Here is a 14,573-nt window from a genome sequence, read left to right as displayed (position 1 = left end):
CTGTGAGACGTTTCTTTGTCCAGAAATGGTGTCAGCTTGTTGTTCCATGTTGCCATAGGGAACAGAAAGCTCTGCCTTTGAAATGCGGTGAGGAGAGAGCTGTGATTGGTTCTTCTTGCTGCCTGTCACTGCGGCCCAGCAGCTGTAACTGTAGAACACAGAACACCAGCCCTCAAAGCGGTTGCCCCTTCTGGGGCAAACTTCTTTGTGCGGTGGGCCTTCAGTCTCCCCTTGCAGGGGATCCATAAATGCTCAGACGGTTGAGGAAGCAGAAGGAGGAGGAGGAAGGGGGAGAGATGAGAAAGGGCAGTTCTCACCAGCAGAGGGCTCGACCGGAGGTTGTGTCTGAATTGATTCATTCTGAATGATGCTGGATAATTGCTTTGGTAGAGAACAGAAGGAGTCGTAGAAAACCCCTCTGGTAGATCTTTAAATCTAGTTGCTTATTTTAAAAGATCCAAAAATAGTTCAGCCTAGGGAATTTTTGGCAAAGTCTGATTTCGGCGAAGTCTTAAGTAGATCCCCTGAGATGCCGAGGGAGGCGGTAGGTGGAAGTGGGCGCGGGGCAGACAGAGGGGTTGGGCAAACCTTCAACAGCCCCAGAGCCTGGAGTAGGGAATACTGTGGGGCCCATGATCCCGTGAGGCCACTGTCATTGCCATTTCTGACAGGCAGGCAGGGACACCACACGCTCTAGAGGGAAACCCACCATGAAGGAAGGGGGAAAGAGTCTATGTGGCCTCGGGTTCAACTCAGAACTCAGGGGCCTATGTGCAAAGGCTGGCCTGTCACCCCAACATGGTGGCTTTGTAAATGGCAGCCACCTCTGGTTCTCTGGTCTGACTTCAAAGAGCTGTGCCCTTTTAGTGGCCCAAATGGGGGTGCCACTGGGGCCTGGCTCAGTCTGGTTAGCCAGATCCTCAGTCACTACTGTGGGGAATGAGCACCCCTTGGGCTGATGGAGTTCTACCAGCTTGGTTGGACTGTCCAGGGTTCTAGAACATTCTGTGGGGAAGCCGCGGAGCAGATGCTGGACTTCCTGCTCTAGTCTCATGAGTCACCGGAGAAATACAAGGAGGACTGGCTTAAGCTGGTTGCACTCCAGGAATCTTTCTGTTTTGTAATTTTTATTGAATTTATTGGGGAGACACTGGTTAATAAAATTATATAGGCTTTAGCTGTACAATTCTGTAGAACTTTATCTGTACATTGTATTGTGCACTTGCTTCAGGATATCTTTAGAAGTCTTGAGAGGAAAAGTGCATTGTGTTTCCTCAGTGTGGACCTGCATGGTGAGGGCCTGGCTCCCGGGTTGGCCTGGCGCTTCCGGGAGACAGGTCCTCCACTTGCCACATCTTGCCAGGCCCAGCCAGGCAGGTGCAACCTTAGAGGACATTGAGGAATTGTTGATGGCTTGGGGGACAGAGGGATGAGGCCCCTGGGGAGGTGGGTGCCCCTGGCTCTGGAGGCAACACATGCCCCAGAAGGCCAAGGGTCAAAGGAGGCGAAGGGCAGCCAGCTCAGCTGAAACCTCTGGGAGTTTAGCGCACACTGGCGGCCTTGTTCACACTTGACCAAGACTCAACCTCCTGGGTGTGGGAGAACGGGGGGGGGGGGGGGGGGGGGGAGGAAAGGAACCTCCCACCAAACCAACGCGAACCCCCACAATAGAAAAGAGCGGTGGTCCAAGAGCGGTGGCCCTCCCGGAGTCGCCTTCAGCCTTACTCTCCTGCTTGTGAGCGTCGGAGGGCTAAGAGGGCGTGCGTGTAGGAGCAAGTGTGCATGAGTGAGTGTGTGTGCATATACTGGCGAGCGTGTGAATGTGTGTATAAATGTGAGAGCCCGTGCTTGTGTCCTCAACCAAGTGTGTCTGACTTGTGAGCGTGAGCGACTGTTTGTGAGCAAGTGTGTCTGAGTGTGACAATGGGTAAGAATGGTTGTTGGAGGTGTGTTAGGGAGCGTCTGTCGGGAGTGTACGTGTTTGCATGGGAGAGTGCAAGGCTGAGAACGCGGGTTGAATGCGCGTGTCTGAATGTGTGAGCGACGGTGAGTGAGTGTAAGGGAGGGTGGCTGCCCTGGTGAACCGGGTGACGCCATCGTTCCCAACCGCGAGGAAACCTGCACCTTTCGGGCCCCACGCGGCCTGCGTGGCTTTTTGACCCGGAAAGGGGGCCGCCGGGGCGCGCCGCGGCCGGGGGCGGGGACCGCGGCGGGGGCCACGCGGAGAGAGGGGCGGAGCGCGCGGCGGCCCGGGAGGGACGCGGGGGGCGGCCTCGGGAGCCCCCGCCCGCGCCGCGGCGCCGTTGCTAAGGCCAGCGGGCGGGCGCGGCGCGGAAGGGCCTTAGCAACCGGCGGCGGGCGGGCGCGCGCGGCCGGCCGCGCGGGCGATCCCTGCGGCTCCCACGCACGCGGGCGCGGGCGGGGGTGGCGCGGGGGCGGGGCGGGCGCGCTCCCGGCGCGCGCCGGCGGCCGGCGGGGATTTCCAGCGCGCGAGAGGAAGTGCTGCGCGAGGGAGCGCGAGGGCGCGAGGGAGCGCGGCGCGGCGCGGCCGCCGCGTGCGCGAGCCGGGTTGCAGCCCAGCAGGGACTTTCCAACCGGCGGCGGCGGCGGCAGCCGCCGGCCCTTCCCCGCCCCCCGATATGGGGCTGCCCGGGGAGCAGGACGCTGCGGACCGCGGCGGAGGACGCGCCCGGAGCCCCTGAGCCGGCGAGCGGCGGCGGAGTGCGGGGTAAGGGGCGGCGGCGCGGCGGCGGCGGGCCCGGCGGCTCCATCCCGGGGCTCCATCCCGCGCCCTCGGCGGCGGCGCGGGCGGCGCGGGGCCGGAGTGGCGCAGGCCCGGCGCCCGGAGGCTTGTGCCCGGTGCGGCGCCGCCTCGCCCGGTCCTCGCCGGCCCGCCCGCCCCCCGGACGCCTCAACTTCGGGAAACTTTGTGCCCGAGGCCGGGCCCGGGGCCGCGGGGCCGGGAAACGGGGCGCCCGGGCCTCCCGTGAACGTGACCCCCCTCGGGGCGGCGGGGACCCGGCATCTGCCGCGCGGCGGGCGTTGGTGCCGCCAGAAGCCGGCCGAGTCGGTGTCCGCACGGGCGAGCCGGCTGCGTTTCTTTCTTTCTTTCTTTCTTTTTTTTTTTGAGCCATTATTTAAAAGTTTATACTGAGTCATTCCTCTGCAGATGAACCTCCGACTGATTCATAGTCAGAGCTGCAGCGGCCTCGGCGGGCGGGCGGGACCGGGCTCCGGTTTGGGGCAGAACGCACGCATTCCACCTTTGATGACTCGGAAGGTCAGAATGGGCGCCCCCAGGCGCAGCCCGAGCGCTCCAGGCCACGGGCGGGGGGATCCCTTCTGCGGGCGCCGGGCTGCTGCTCGCGGCCGCCCTGCCACGTTTCCGCTCTGCCACCCTGGTTGGGGGCATCGCGCGGAGCCCTTGCCTTTGGGGAGCCTTCTGTGCGGGGAAATGCTTTACCTTTTCTTGGAGGACAGAGCAGCAGAAATGGAAATGGATGAAGTGTTGTGGACGTGCTTGGAAATTTAAGAAGCCTTCATCAGATAATGGTCCGTTGGAGGAGGCAGTGTTATTTCATGGTTTTCGTATGAAGCTTGTGAATCAGTTTTCTAAATGACACAGGTGTGTATGTGTGTGTGTGTGTGAGTGTGCGTGATTTATACATTTATTTTTGTGGAGTCATTAAAGGCTGTCTTCAGGAGCGTTGTGGCCGCTTCTTAATTTACATTCGCAGCATACAACTGAGGAGGAGCCATAATTTATTTATTTTTTGCCTTAGCATTTGCTGTGAACACACGCGCTGGTGAAGCTTTCAGAAATATTTTCTGTCCCCTTGTATGTCTGTAAAACCCTCCTGTGAAGACATGACCCGGTGGGCCCTCGGTTGGTGCTAAAATCTTCTCTCGGCCCTCACATCTTTGAAAATGGCCTGAGGGGAAGACTGCATCAAGTGTAGGACGTCTGGCAAAATAGTGGACAGCCATTCCTTCTTCAAAGGGGAAGAAGTAGCTGCCTTTTCGCCGCCTTGTGACAAGGTGTATGTTGAGGATGCTGGAAGACGAAAAATTCTTGCGCTAAAACACCGTAAAGCCTTATCAGTGTGCACGCACCCTGCATGATTGGGAATCCTCTTGTGAGTAGGTGCTCAGGACAGAAGCCCTGACCTGGGTTTTTTCTTTCTTTCCCCAGCATCACTGGTGAAAACCAGACCTCCGCATGGCCGAGGTTTAAGATGTGAGGTGGCTCTCCCCCAGACGCCATCTGTTCCAGCTGTCACAATGCAGAAAAGCCGGGAGAGCAGAGGGAGCTGGCAGGGAGAATTCTAGACTTTATTTTTTTTTAAGACATTTGTTTGAATGTTTCTGTGAGGGGGAAAGTAGAGCAGTTATTTTCCTTGGACGCTCTCTGGTCATTTTGGAATAATAAGATGGCCTTACTCAATGGGAAGGGTGCAAAGACATTCCATAGGAACCAGGCAGTAGCAGAGGCCAGTTGTGTCTGTTAAAAAATAAAAAAATTCCTACTCTCCTGCATGCCTTGGAGAAGGTCCTTTATTTACCTGACAGCACAGTGGCTGCTAGTTGATTTCCCTGTGTTTGGGATTTTGATTCCGTAAACACTCCTGCATTCCCCCCCCCCCCCCCCTGTGCAAATAGGCACCTTTCTGGGGTGTTGTCAGGATAGATATGCTAATGAGCTGAAGAATGAGAATGGCTGGACTCCTTTAAAATCCTATTTTTTTTTATGATGCTCAAGCCCTACTTAAAGATAAAACTGTCACTGGGGTGTTGCAAGTCTGGGCTGGCTCAAGCAAACAAAGGAAATTGCGTTAAATTTACCCATCTCTGCATTCTCATCTTCTTATAGCAAGACTCTCCAAGCAGCAAGTGATCTAACCTATCAAATGTTATGCAATCGCTGTTTTCCTTGCAGTCGTCAGTTTAAAAACTCTTAACTTAGCAGAAGAGACATCTTATGACCAAGGCTCTCCACACTGATTTCTGAGAATCGGGACCCCCTTGGGTGCTTCCTTACAGGTGTTCGTAGAAGAAGAAAAACTATTTGGGGTGGGAGAGTTACAAGATCGACTTAGGATACAGAGGGAAACTGGGAAGAGAGCTCCAGAGTGGGAAAGAAGATGAGGCCAGCGGGTTTGGAAGGCGACCAGAGAGAGGCAGCCGAGGCCTGACTGTGGAGCTGATGGTGAGACTTGTTCTGAGCAGGAGGGATGAAGCCGGCCTGCCTGCGAGGGCCAGCCGCCTGCAGGCAGGAGGGCAGTAGAGCAGTCAGCGGGGATGGTGCAGTTTGTAGGTTAGCGGGCCTTTTGGGTCCAAAGGGACTAATGGAAATAGGAGAAAATGCAATTGTAAAGTAGAAAAGGGAAAAAAATGCAAGAAAACATGCGTGCTTGTGTAATAGCTGTTATTCACAATTAACTAAATACAAAATGGCTTTCTCGTTGTCGAGAGCCTGTGCAGTATTGACTGTGTTCTGCACGACACCATCCTAGACACAGTGGGGAGCTGACCGACCTCCGGAGGAGGAGGGGAGGTTTCTGTCAGCATTAGAACCTTTTTTTTTTTGCCAAAGTTTTTTGGCTCCCTATGCAGATCCCTTGGGGTGAGGCTGGCAGGTGGTAAGCTGTCATAGATACAGGTGACTCCTGGTTCCTGTCAATTCCAGAAATCAGGTTGGAATTTCTTACTGAACAGTGTATTCCTCGAGATGAGTGGATCATTAGCTGGGACTTGGGAGTCTTTCTCGTTTAATTTAATGTGCAATTAATGTGCCTCGGGTTCCCATAACGTTCTAGTTACTGTGCCAGGGTGAGTGAGCTCTGGCGCCTGCCTTCAAAGGCGTGGTCCACAGAAGCGGGGCATCTCGGCCCCTGCGCACGGAGACAGGTGGTGCAGAACCAGCGGGGTCAGACTGAGGCCGCACCAGGACTGGAGCTGGTGGCTGGGAGCAAGGAAAAGTGAAAACTCATCGCCCTGCCCTCAGGGAGTGGGCCGCTAAGTGAGAGTGTGAAGACCCCACCCCCCCAAGAAAGTAAAGAGTGAGTTAATGGACTCTGGGAGACTGGAGGTCTGATGGGAGTTTAGAAAAGGGAAGGCTCTTGTCTGGCTGGGGTCCTCTTTGCGGAGGCTTCCGGGAAGTGGGTGCTGAGCTCTGTGTCAGGTTGGCCGGCAGTGTGAGGCCCAGAGAAGGGCAGTCCTTTCCGAGTCCCCGTGGTGTTTCCCGAAAGTGGGGTCTGGTGCCTGGCGGCCCCGCTGCTGGTTGCCAGTGGGCGTGGAGCTGGCGATGGTGCTGAGAGGCCCTCCTGCTCTGAGCAGGACCTTTTGACCAGGAGCTCCAGTGGGTCAGGTGGTCTGTCCTGTGAAGGGCCTTGGTCTGGGATGGGGCACAGAGCAGTGGTCCCCACCCTGGGTGGAGCACATTGCTGGGTTTTGTTTTTTTTTTTTTTAACTTAGAGAGGAAGGGGGAGAGAGAGAGAGAGAGGGAGAGAGAGAGAGAGAGAGAGACTTCAATCTGTTTCTGCATGTGCCCTGACTAGGGATCGAACTGGCAACTTTTTCATATCAGGACGATGCGCTAACCAGCCAAGCTATCCAGCCAGGGCTTTATTATTATTATTATTATTATTATTATTATTATTATTTAAACAATTTTTCAATTGATTTGTGAGAGAGAGAGAGAGAAGCATCAACTTGCTATTGCACTTAGTTGTTCTGTTTAGTTGTGCACTGATTGATGGCTTCTTGTGTGTGCCCTGACCGGGGACCTTGGCACGCCAGGATGATGCTTTATCCACAGAGATACCGAGCCAGGGCCACTGTTCCTACTGTTTTGACTCCGTGTGTGTGTGTGTGTGTGTTTTGAAGATTTTGTTTATTTTAGGAGAGAGAGAGAGAGAGAGAGAGAGAGAGAGAGCAGGGGGAGGAGGAGCAGGAAGCATCAACTCCCATATGTGCCTTGACCTGGCAAGCCCAGGGTTTCGAACCGGCGACCTCAGCATTTCCAGGTCGACGCTTTATCCACTGTGCCACCACAGGTCAGGCCCTCAGTATTCTTTTATATAGTATGATTGTTGGAAACTTGGTTTCTGTGAGTGCAGAAGGAGAGCAAGTCTTTAGGACAACAGTAGCATCAGAATGGTAACCAAGAGTATCTTAGTGTCATGATGACTGTCCAAAGTGTTCAGAGACTAACCTTGTGCTCTGGACAGTTACTACCCAGTAGGAGGAATACGGCAGGTGCTACCCCCCTCCCCCCGCAGGGCCAGGCATGGGTTTGCGTCCAGAATCTGCAGGTTGGGGAGGGGAGGGATGGGGCAGATGCCCCCCAGTGGTTCCATGTAGTTTAGCGTGGGCACTCCGGGGGGCTGCAAGCCTCCTGGCTGCTGTCCTTGACTGTGCACAGCCCGGCCACCCCTCTGATAGTTGCCTTAGGGCTTGTGTGATGAGGGCTGTGGTTTGACACTGTAACTCTCGGGTGCTTTTAATGACCTAAAAAAGGAAGAACAGAGAAATTAGTCCTTCTTGGCCCAGTGATTCCTGGAAGTCACAACTTTATTCTAGAAATTAATTCTCTCCTTTCTGGGCTAACAACGGCCTGATGTTTGAAATGTTATGAGAGGGTAAACCGGGTGTTGCTGGTTTCCGAAGGCTTTCCTCGGTGAGAAAGGGCAGTGGCCCGGCTTCTGTGCAGTGTGTCACAGATGGTGTGAGTTTTATCTTAAACTTTCATATGAATTTTACGTTGTTCTCGGCAACACACTTTGCCCCTCCAATTTTTTAGTGTGGTTGATTCTCCAGAATATGCTTTGCATGTTCCTTGGCTTCCCAGGATCCCCGAGGGGTCCCCTGGCATCCTGCTGTGTGTCCCTGGGGCTGTCCCCCCCCCCCCCTCCCAGCTTGAGCAGTGCAGGCATGCGAGTCCCTGCCCTGCCCTCTGGACTGCAGCTAGTTTCCCTGCCTGTAAGTGAGGCCAATGGCACCACGCACACCACACGTGGCTCTTGCTTGCTGTGAGAGGAGCGGACGACGGAGCCTTCTACTGGTGTCCGTTTTCTGAGTCGAGAGGATAGAGCTGTAGTGTAGTCAAGAGTGTGGAGATCTTGGAATGTAAACATCAAGTGTCCCATCTCAGTAGAGACCATTGAGACTTGCTAGTTAACTCCCGCATTTTATATGGGAGGCGTTGGAGGCTCAGGAGTATTTGGGTAAAGTAACTCTCCCAAGTCAGACAGCGGCCAAGCAGGGGCTAGTCGACCAGAGTAGAGTTTTTTCCCCTGCATTCTTCATTTTCCCAAGATTTACCCGAGGGAAGCTGCCCGGCCTCTCATTGCAATTGGGGACAGTTGAGAATTATTTAACCAGCACACATTTTTTGAGAACTTACTCAGGAGCAGCGCTAGTTGCCAGAGCTAATAAGTCAAGCAAGACAAGCCGTGATGACTGTCTTCGAGAGCCCCTGGGAGATGGGTGGGCCAGGGGAAGTGTTTGGTCCTAGGTGGGGAGCCTGGCCCCAGCCACAGAGCAGAGGTGCAGTGGGAGTGGACCCGCAGGCGTGTTCGGGAGGAGGAGCGGGAGCGAGCCAGCTGTGGGGCATGCTTGCAGGCCCAGGGCAGAGGCCTGGCAGTCCGCAGCAGTTCTCTGAGGCATAGGGAGTGGCTGCCCTCCGTGCGCCTCTGTGCCAGGCTAGCCTTGCAGGTAAGATGATCCTATTTTATGGACGGGAGAATGCAGAGAAACAGGCCCGGAGGACTCCAGAGTTCATGTGCCCATCACTGTGCTCAGTGGTCAGTTCGAGCTGAGTTTTAGTCTCCTCTGGGGTTTTGTTCATATTCTGTAGACTTTTAAGTTTTACGTTCAGATTCCAGACGGTCTACCTTTGCTGCTATATGGGGCTTTTTGAAGAAACCCTGAGATTGTCCAGCGTGTATTTCTCATGCAGCCTTTCCTTTTCTCCAAAACCTGCTTTACCTATATTGACTTATTTTTCCAGCCGGCTCTCCGGTCCTCCTCTCTGTTTGAAATTATTTTCCCATGGCAGCGACATTTCCTTCAATGCTCTTTTAAAAAATTTATTGATAAGAGAGAGAAACATCAAGTTGTTGTTCCACTTATTTATGCATTCATTGGTTGATTCCTGTATGCGCCCAGACAGGGTATCAAACCCTTAACCTTGGCCTATCAGGATGACACTCTAACCAACTGAGCTACCCGGCCACGTTCATTCCCTGTCCTTTAAAATTCACATAGACCAGTGGTCCCCAACCCCTAGGCTGCGGACCGGTACCGGTCCGTGGGCCATTTGGTACTGGTCTGCAGAGAAAGAATAATTAACTTACATTATTTCCGTTTAATTATATTTAAGTCTGAACGATGTTTTTTTTGTTTGTTTTTTTTGCATTTTTGCATTTTTCTGAAGCTGGAAACAGGGAGAGACAGTCAGACAGACTCCCGCATGCGCCCGACTGGGATCCACCCGGCATGCCCACCATGGGGCGACGCTCTGCCCACCAGGGGGCGATGCTCTGCCCATCCTGGGCGTCGCCATGTTGCGACCAGAGCCACTCTAGCGCCTGAGGCAGAGGCCACAGAGCCATCCCCAGGGCCCGGGCCATCTTTGCTCCAATGGAGCCTTGGCTGCGGGAGGGGAAGAGAGAGACAGAGAGGAAGGGGGGGGGTGGAGAAGCAAATGTGCGCTTCTCCTGTGTGCCCTGACTGGGAATCGAACCCGGGTCCTCCGCACGCTAGGCTGATGCTCTACCGCTGAGCCAACCAGCCAGGGCCGATGTTTTATTTTTTAAAAACGACCAGATTCCCTCTGTTACATCCATCTAAGACTCACTCTTGACGCTTGTCTCAGTCACGTGATACATTTATCCGTCCCACGCTAAAGGCCGGTCTGTGAAAATATTTTCTGACATTAAACTGGTCCGTGGCCTAAAAAAGGTTGGGGACCACTGACGTGGACCTTTGTCAGGTGTTGCTTACATCTTGCTGAGTAGCAGCAGTCCTAACCCTGCTTCACTGATGTGCTTTCTTCCCCTTCCCTTCCTCTTAACTTATATTTAAGCTGGTCATCTGGTAATAACGACAGCTTGAGTCCTGGTGTCTTGACAGGGTTTTGGTAAACCTGAGCTTGTGAACGAGGTCCTGAGGCCTGGTGATGGCCCAGCACCGTCCCGTTCCTCCCCCTTCGTCTGGAATCGGGTGAAAACACAGATGCTGATGGCTGTGTGAGGGAAGACTTGGTGTGGTTGCTCTGCTGGAGCCCCTGAGGAGGTCTGACCACCCACGGCCCCGGCACCAGGAGGGGTCTTTCCTGGGGGAGGCTGGTTTCACTGCCACCTGCGCCTGCTCCAGGAAGGGCTGTGAGAATGGGACACAGCTGGACACCGGGGCTGCAAGGTCAGGGGCCTGGGGTGATGGAGGGTGCATTTTTGTTTGTTCTTACACAGGTTGGTCCTCCTGGGAGGAGACATTGATGTGGGATAGCACGGGCCTTGTGTTTCCGGAGCCTCCCTGCCCGCTCCAGGTTGAGGGGCGTTCCAGGGCGTTCTGGCCGGTGTTAGGATGACGGGTGTCTTGAGGACAGGGTCACTTGGCTGTATTTTCACAGTTTGGCGTGAGACGTGCTCAGGAAAGATGAGATTTGTTTCTGTATAGAGGGAGTGTGGGTCTGCGAGGTGAGACCTGATTGGAATTCCGGGCCTTCCTTTAGTTGACTGAGAGTGAGCTACTCACGTCTGTGAACCGCGGTGTGCTCACCTGTGGGGAGGTAACTGTGGGGACAGAAGGCAAGAGCCTGAGAACCTAGCAGGACTGAAGTATAACTCCTCTCCATCTTTTCCTTCCCTGAGCGGCTTCCCAAAGGGATGGCAAGCACGGGGAGTGACAGGCTCTCTTGGGAGTGTGGCTGGCCCTGGAAGGCTGTCCTGCAGGTGGGGCAGAAGCAGCACTTCAATAGACTGTAAAGAAATGGTGTGTGGCCCTGGCTGATTGGCTCAGTGGTAGAGTGTTGGCCTGGTGTGTGAATGTACCGGGTTCGATTCTTGGTCAGGGCACGCAGGAGAAGCGCCCATCTGCTTCTCCACCCCTCCACTTGCTTCTCTCTCTCTCTTCCCTTCCTGCAGCCATGGCTCAATTGGAGTGAGTTGGCCGTGGGTGGTGAAGATGGCTCCATGGCCTCGGCTCAGGCACTAAGAAGAGCTCGGTTGCTGAGCAACAGAGCAACGCCCCAGATGGACAGAGCATTGCCCCCTAGTGGGCTTGCCTGGTGTATCCCAGTCAGGGCACATGGAGTCTGTCTCTGCCTCCCTGCCTCTCACTGAATAAAAAATTAAAAAAAAAAGAGAAGAAATGATGTGTAACAAAGAGTAAAGGTCTGTAAACTAACAATTACTATATATTTTCATAAAAAGGAACATCTGTATTTAGATAGCCCCCATTTCTTTTAGAAAAGCAATTTTTGCATATGATGGTTCATGATGAATTTATATTTTAGTACATTATTTTCTTTCGTTGTTTAGCAGAACAGCATTCTTCAGTTCATTCAGGTCTGTTCAAACATCACCTCTTTGAGGAGGTCTTCCCTGGACACCCTAACTGATTGAAATAGCCCTTGTTGTCACTCTCTGGGCTGTTACCTTGCTTTTTAAATTCATAGCAGAAAGTTTTCGCCCATTACCTTAACCCATGCGCCAGGAGAGTGCCTGGTGTATGGTAGGAACTTAAGGATCTCTATGAATGCATCAATAAACGGTAACCTAGTCACAGTTTCTTTTATTGAGGCAAAATTCACACATAGCATACAATGAACTGTTGTAAAGTGTAATTTCAGTGGTATTGAGTGTGGTCACAATGTTGTGCAAACACCAGTTCTTTCTGGTTTCAAAACTTTTCCATCACCCCATAAGAAAACAATCCCTGTCCTCGTTATGTAATCATTCCCTATTCCTCCTTCTCTAATCTGCTTTCTGTCTCCGTGGACTTGCCTAGGCTGACACCTCCCATGAGAGGGATAACACAGCGTGACCGGTGTTTGTGTGTGGCTTTTTCACTTTGCATCGTCTTGTTCAGGTGCTGCCTCCAAGCTGTCGCCCGTACCAGTAATTTGTCCTTTTTTATGTCTGAGGACTGTTCCATTGTGTGTCTACACCAGTTTTGTTCATCCATTCACCCACTGATGGACATTTGGACTGTTTCCACCTTTTGCCTACAATGAGTAATGTGTGCAGGTTTCTGTGGAGACATGTGTTTTTTATTTCTCTTGGGAATTTGCTGGGTCATATGGTCGGTCATTCTCTACATGTTCCCACCAGCCATGTATTAGGCTTCCAGTTTCTGTATGCCTTTGCCAACATTTATTTATTTGTCTTTCCGATCAAACTTCGACTCTTGGGTTTATAGCGATATCTCGTTGTGGTTTTGTATTTTCTTAGTGACCAATGATACTGAACATCTTTTATCTTTTCATGCTCTATTTTTTGTGGGACGATGTCTTGCTCAAGCAAGCCCTTTGCCCATGTCTTAATTCGGTTGTTTGCCATTTTCTTGTTGAGTGGTAAGAGTTCCTTATATATTTTTGGATATTAAACCCTTATTAGATATATGATGTACAAATATTTTCTCTCATTCTGTAGGTTTCTTTTTTATAGTCCTGATGTCCTTTGATGTGTAAAAGTTTTTAATTTTGATAATATCCAATTTATCTTTTTTTTTCTTTTATTTTGTTGCTCTTACTTTTATATCAAATCTGAGAATCTGTGGCCAAATGTGAAGTCATGAAGATTTACTCTTGTGTTTTATAGCTTTAGCTCTTACATTTAGGTCTTTGATCCATTGAATTAATTTTTATATATGGAGTGAGGTAGGGGTGGCACTTCATCCTGTTGCACATGGATGTCCCGCTGTCCCAGCGCCACGTGTCGAAGAGACTGTTCTCCTTCGTTCAGTGTTGGCACCCGTGTTGGAAATCAGTTGGCCGTAGGTATTTGAGTTTATTTTGGACTCTATGCCGGTGGTCTATATGTCTGCCTTTATGCCAGTTGTGCACTGTCTTTTGATTACTGTAGCTTTGTAGAAAGTTTTTTCTTTTTTTAATTTATTGATTTTCAGAGAATGGAAGAGAGAGAGAGAGAGAGAGAGAATGACTTGTTGTTCCGCTTATTTATGCATTCATTGGTGGATTCTTGTGTGTGCCCTGACTGGGGATCGAACCCACAACCTGGGACTATCAGGATGATGCTCTAACTAACCAGATGAGCTACCTGACCAGGACCAAAAGTTTTGAAGTAAGTTTGAGAAGTGAGAGTCTTCCAGCCTTTTCCCCCTCAGTACTGCTTTGGCTATTTGGGACCTCTTGCAGCTCCATAGTAATTTGAAATTCAGTTTTTCTCTTTCTGCAAAACACAGTTTGGAATTTTGATAGGAATTGCATTGAATCTGCTCTGGGGAGATTACCATCTTAACAACATTCAGTCTTCCAATCCATGACCATGGGATGCCTTTCCATTTATTTATATCTTTAATTACCTTTCAGCAATTTTGTTGTTTCAGTGAACAAATCTTCACTTCTTTGGTTCAGTATATTCTTAGATATTGGATTGTTTTGGATGCTATTGTAAATGAAATTGTTTCCTTAAATTTTTTCCCCCCAGGTTGTTCATTGCTTTGTGATTAAAACCACAACTAAATTTTGGGTAGTGATCATATACCCTGCAACTTTGCTGAATTTGGTTATTACCTCTAGTAGTATTTCGTGGGTTCTGTGGGATTCCATATATACATATATATATATATATATATATATATATATATATATATATATAATCATGTTAAATGCAAATTGAGATCACTTCATCTCTTTCACATTTGGCTGCCTTGTGTTTATTTTTCTTGCCTGATTGCTCTGGCTAGGATTTCTACAGTACTAAATTTCATTGGTGGGAGCAGACAGCCTTAGGGGAAAGCTTTCTGGCTTTTATTGATTGTGAGGTTGGGTGTGGGTTTTTAGAAGTAAATGCCCTTTATCATATTAAGGAAGTTCCTTTCAATTCCTACTTTGCTGAGTGTTTTATCGTGAAAGGTTGTTGAATTTTGTTAGATGCTTCCTGTGCGTCTCTTGACACCATCCTGTGTTTCCCCCCCCCCCCCCTTCATTCTGGTAATGTGGTGTATTATATGAATCGATTTTCCTAGGTTGAACCTTGCTTTCCTGGGAAAAATCTCACTTTGTGGTGGTTTTTAATCCTCTTAGTGTGTTGTGGCATTTTAGTTTGCTGTTATTTTGTTGAGAATTTTTGCATCCATGTTCATAAGGGATGTTGGTCTTTAGTTTTCTTTCTTTTTTTTTGTATTTTTCTGAAGTGAGAAGCAGATAGGTAGTCAGACAAACTCATGCATGCGCCTGACTAGGATCCACCTGGCAAACCCACTAGGGGGCGATACTCTGCCCATCTGGGGTGTTGTTTCATTGTGGTGGGAGCCATTCTAGCACCTGAGGTGGAGGCCATGGAGCCATCCTCAGTACCCCGGCCAACTTTGCTCCCGTGGAGCCT

At 51.2% G+C, this 14,573-nt stretch overlaps 2 protein-coding genes across 6 annotated transcripts in view; both read left to right on the top strand.

Moving 5' to 3' along the window:
* The first annotated feature begins 2,593 nt into the window (after nt 1-2,593).
* TRAF3 (TNF receptor associated factor 3) overlaps nt 2,594-14,573 on the top strand; it is a 128,671-nt gene continuing 116,691 nt past the window's right edge. For 3 of the 5 annotated variants that reach the window (XM_066343945.1, XM_066343942.1, XM_066343943.1), the window contains exon 1: nt 2,594-2,728. The gene's annotated coding sequence lies outside the window, so the exon portion shown is untranslated. Of the gene's footprint in view, nt 2,729-3,243; nt 3,281-14,573 lie in introns of those variants that run through there. The other 2 variants (XM_066343946.1, XM_066343944.1) reach the window with 2 other exon arrangements.
* AMN (amnion associated transmembrane protein) overlaps nt 2,606-14,573 on the top strand; it is a 145,178-nt gene continuing 133,210 nt past the window's right edge. The window contains exon 1 of the mRNA XM_066343949.1: nt 2,606-2,614. The gene's annotated coding sequence lies outside the window, so the exon portion shown is untranslated. The remainder of the gene's footprint in view (nt 2,615-14,573) is intronic.

This window comes from Saccopteryx leptura, chromosome 6, assembly GCF_036850995.1.
Source record: "Saccopteryx leptura isolate mSacLep1 chromosome 6, mSacLep1_pri_phased_curated, whole genome shotgun sequence".
In the NCBI taxonomy this organism is placed as follows: domain Eukaryota; kingdom Metazoa; phylum Chordata; class Mammalia; order Chiroptera; family Emballonuridae; genus Saccopteryx; species Saccopteryx leptura.
Note: the sequence above shows the minus strand (reverse complement) of the source record. Positions and strands in the feature narration are given on the sequence as shown.